Source organism: Dasypus novemcinctus, chromosome Y, assembly GCF_030445035.2.
Source record: "Dasypus novemcinctus isolate mDasNov1 chromosome Y, mDasNov1.1.hap2, whole genome shotgun sequence".
NCBI lineage: Eukaryota > Metazoa > Chordata > Mammalia > Cingulata > Dasypodidae > Dasypus > Dasypus novemcinctus.
Window position 1 is genome coordinate 24022201 of NC_092216.1, and position 5106 is coordinate 24027306.

Consider the following 5106-nt stretch of genomic DNA (forward strand, 5'->3'; position numbering starts at 1 on the left):
CTCTGTAGCCTTCAGGAGAACCAGTATGTAGGGTTGTATCTACTTTGGCTTTTTCTGGGGTCCTGCTGAGGTGTGTGTAACTGTGACCCCTCTGGTGACCTCCTGATCCTTTTTGGAAGACCCTTAGCCATATCAACTCATTTGTCTTTGCCATTTCCCCCTTTTATTCAAGGCCAAAGAGCAGTTTTTAACACTTGATCCAACATGTAGGCTAAGATATTCTGCAGATCTGATTGACCCTTTTATTCGAGGTATCTTTCTAGCTGCTTCTAAAAATATGAACACTTCATGAATTTGCATGTTATCCTTTTGTAGGGGCCATGCTAATCTTCTCTGAATCATTCCAATTTTAGTATATGTGTTGCTGAAGTGAGCACCCCTTTTTTCTTTTCTTTTTTCCGTTCTGTATCCCTCTTTCTATTAGGTGCTGCAGGCAGTGTTTCTTGTTTGCTGTGTTTCCTCATCCTCTATATCCTCTTTTCTGTGCATACTGATTTAGTCTACCAATGCTATCCCCTTTTCTTTACATCTATCTCTCTTCCATCTCCTGTTGTTTCTCTCATATTCCACCTCTTTTGTTCAGCCCCAATTTTTCTGACTTTTATTGCTAACACCTCTATTTTGGTTTCTATCTTTCCCATAAAAGACAGAACACTCTTTATGTTATTGTCTTGTCTTTTCTCTTTTCCTTTCTCCTGACAATACTGGCCTTCTAATTGATACTATATTCTCCATGTTCAGTTTCTCATCTAATTGTAGGTACTCCACTTTTTTATTTTTATAAATCTACACAGCTTACACGAGTATAACATTCATTCCCATAGGTATCAGATGGTTCTTCTGCCTACACTTACTATCAATACAACTGTTACACATTTTCTTTTCTAACCTCTTTTGCATTCTCTGGCCATAATATTTTCCTTCAAGAGAACTTAGACAACAACAAGGAAATAGAATAAGAAGAACAACGTGTCAAAGAGAAGACTTAATACACACATAAAAACAGCACCCAAATAAACCCCTTGACTAGATGGAGAAGCTAATCAACTAAGAAACCCCATCAACATAAAAGGAATGACCAGACAGCAACAAAAATTACAAACCATACCAATAATCAAGAAAACATGGCCCAATCCAATCAACAAACTAAAAATCAGGAAAAGGAGCAAACCATTGAACAACTAATCAAAACTCTCAAAACAAATATCATGGGCCTATTTAATGAAGTGAAGCAAGAGTTTAAGAATATTATGCAAACACTTGGGAAGCATGCAGAGGAAATTGTAAACATATGCAAAAAGATAATGGATATGATGGTGATGAAAGGCACAATCCAAGAAATCAAAATACACTCTCAGAATGTGGACTTGGCTCAATGGATAGAGCATCTCCCTACCACATGGGAGATCCATGGTTCAAATCCAGGGCCTCCTTGACCCATGTGGAACTGGCCCGCATGCAGTGCTGATGCACATAAGGAGTGCCATTCCATGCAGGGGCGTTTCCCATGTGGTGGAGCCCCATATGCAAGTAGTGCACCGTGTAAGGAGAGCTGCTGAGCATGATAGAATGTTCAGCCTGCCTGGGTGTGGCACCACACACACAGAGACCTGATGCAGCAAGATGATGCAACAGATAGAGACACAGATTCCTGGTGCTGCTGACAAGAATAGAAGTGGACACAGAAGAACACACAACAAATGGACACAGAACAGACAACTGGGGCATGGGGGGAAAGGGAGAGAATTAAATAAAAATAAATCTTAAAAAAAATAACTCTCAGCAAATAACAGCTGATTTGAAGAGTCAGAGGAAAGAACCAGTGTTGTGGAAGACAGTATACCTGACATCAAACAGATTGTAGAACTGATTGATAAAAAGACAGAGAAAATCCAGCAGGGACTTAGGGACCTAAATGACAACACAAAATGCACAGACATATACATTATAGGCATCCAAGAAGGAGAAGAGAAGGGAAAGGACACACAAAGGGTATTGGAGGAGATAATGTCTGGATACTTCCAAAACCTAATGAGGGAGATGGAAGTACATGTCCAGGAAGCACAACACACCCAAAAAAGCATAAATCCCAACAGGCCTACCCTAAGACATATACTTGTCAAATTATCCAATATGCTCAAGACAAAGAGAAAATACCGAAGACAACAAAAATTAAAAAAAAAGAGAAACATCACATACAAGGTAAGCTCAATAACATTAAGTGTTGATTTCTTATCCAAAATCATAGAAGCAAGAAGGCAGTGGTATGACATAATCAAATACTAAAGAAAAGAATTTCCAGCCAAGAATACTCTATCCAGCAAAGCTGGCATTCAGAAATGACAGACAGTTAACAATATTCACAGATAAACAGAAACTAACATAGGATGCCAGTAAGAAACCTGTCCTTCAAGAAACACTAAAGGGAGCTCTGCAGGATGAAAGAAAAAACAGGAGAGACAGAGTTGTAGGAGAGTGTAAGAACAACTAAAAAGACAAAAATAGAGAGAGAAAAAAACATATCCAAAGAAATATGGATAATATAAGTTACTCCCTTTAGAGTAATAATAATGACTTTCAATGGAATAAACTCACCTTTCAAGGGACACAGATTGGAAGAATGAATAAGGAAATATAACTCATCTATATGCTGTCTACAAGAAACCCATCTTAGACCCAAGGATTCAAGGAGGTTGAAAGTGAATGGCAGGTAAACAACCTTACAAGCAAACAATAAACAAAAAAGGTCCAGAGTAGCTATATTAATATCAGACAAAATATAGACTTTAAAAGAAAATCAGTTCTGAGAGACAAAGATAGATACTACATATTATTGAAAGGGGTAATCTTTCAGGAAGAAAGAATGAACATAAACATTTATTCTCCTAACCATAGCGCATCAAAATACATGAGGCAAACACTGGAAAAATTGAGTGGAGGAATAGATTTATAACTACAATTATAGTGGGGTAATTTAATACACCACTATCACCATTGGACAGAACATCTCAACAGAGAATCAATAAAGAAACAAAGACTTGGAATCATATATTAGAGGAGGTGGACCTAATAAACATATACAGAACATTACACCCAAATACAGTATGATATACATTCTTGTCAAGCACTCATGAATCATTCTCCAAGATGGGACACATGTTAGGCCACAGAGAAAGTCTCAAGGAAATCAGAAAAATTGAAGTCATACAAAATAATTTCTCTGACCACAGTAGAGGGAAACTGGAGATCTGTAAGGACCATAGACTCAGATTAGGCACCAAGATATGGAAGCTAAGAAGCACACTGTTAGACAAACAGTGGGTGAAGGAGAATATCTCAAAAGAAATCAGTAACTACCTTGAAAGTAATGAAAATCAGTAACTATCTTGAAAGTAATGAAAATCACAACACAACATATCAAAACTTATGGGATGCAGCAAAAGCTATTCTGAGAGGTAAATTAATAGGCATAAATTCATATATCAAAACAGAAGAAGGAGCTAAAATTAAAGACCTAACTGCACACAATGGAGAAATTATTTTTAAAAAATAAAAAAAAAACTAACTGCAAAGGAAGAAGGAAGAAAGAAGTAACAAAGATCAGAGCAGAACTAAATGAAATAGAAAATAAGAAAGCACTAGAAATAATAAACAAAACAAAGAGCTGTTTCTTTGAGAAGATCAATAAAATTGACAAAACCTTAGCTAGACTAACAAAGAAAAAAAGTGAAATGATGCAAATACACAAAATAGGAAATCAGAATGAGGATATCACCATTGACTCAAAAGAAATAAAGACTATCATAAAAGGATACTTTGAAAACTGTATGCCAATAAGAAGGAAAATTTAGAGGAAATGGGCAAATTCCTAGAAACACATAAGCAGCCTGCATTGACAAATGAAGGAATTGATGATCCCAACAAGCCAATCACAAGTAGAGAGAGAGAAACAGTCACTAAAAACCTCCCAGCTAGGAAGAGCTTTGAGCCAGATGGCTTCACAGTTGAGTTCTACTAAACATGCCAGAAAGGACTAACACCTACGTTGTCTAAACTCTTAAAAAATGGAAATAGAAAGAACAGTGTCCAACTCAGTCTGTGATGCCAACATTGCCCTAATACCAAAGCTCAACCAAGACACAAGAAAGGAAAATTGCAGTCCAACCCCTCTAAGGCTCCTTCAACAAAATACTTACTAATCATGTTCAACAACACATTAAATGAATTAAGCTCCATGACCAAGTGGGTTTCATCCCTGTTATTCAAGGATGGTTCAGCATAAGAAAATCATTAAATGTAATGCACCACATAAACAGAAGGAAAAAAATTACATGATCATATCTACAGACCCAGAAAAAACATTTTGACAAAATACAGCACCTTTTCTTGATGAAAGCACTGAGGAAGATAGGAATAGAAGGAAACTGTCTGAACATGATAAAGGGTAGATATGAAAAACCCATAGCTACCATCAATTACAATTGTAAAATCCGACATCTTTCCTCCTAAAATCAGGAACAAGAAAAAGATGCCCACTATTACACCTCCTATTTAACATTGTGTTAGAAGTGCTTGCTCATGCACTGAGGTAAGGTCAGATATAAAAGTTTTTCAAATAGGAAAGGACAAAGTCAAAATTTCTCTATTTGCAGATGACATGATCCTAAACCTTGAAAGCACTGAGAAATCTCCAAGAAAGCTTCTAGAAATTATAAATGAGTTTAGTCATGTGTCATGTTATAAGAGCAATATGCAAAAATCACTAGCATTTCTGTACACCAGTAATGAGCAATCTGAGGAGGAAATTCAAGAAACAAATACCATTTAATGTAGTAAATTAAAAAAATCAAGTACCTTGGAATAAATTTAACTAAAGACATAAAAGTCTTACGCACAGGAAGCTACACAATACTTTTAAAAGAAATCAAAGAAGGCTTACATAAATGGAAGAATATTCCCTGTTCATGGATAGGAAGACTAAATATCATTAAGACATCTATCATATCCAAACTGATCTACAGATTTAATGCAATACCAATAAAAATCAACACAGCATTATTTAAAGAACTAGACAAACTAACAATGAAATTTATTTGGAAAAGAAAG

General features: G+C 36.1%; 1 non-coding gene across 1 annotated transcript; it reads right to left on the reverse strand.

Moving 5' to 3' along the window:
* Positions 1 to 270: 270 nt before the first annotated feature.
* LOC139438423 (U6 spliceosomal RNA) lies at positions 271 to 377 on the reverse strand. The gene has a single exon (XR_011648099.1). It is a non-coding gene; the product is annotated as a U6 spliceosomal RNA (small nuclear RNA).
* Positions 378 to 5106: the final 4729 nt, after the last annotated feature.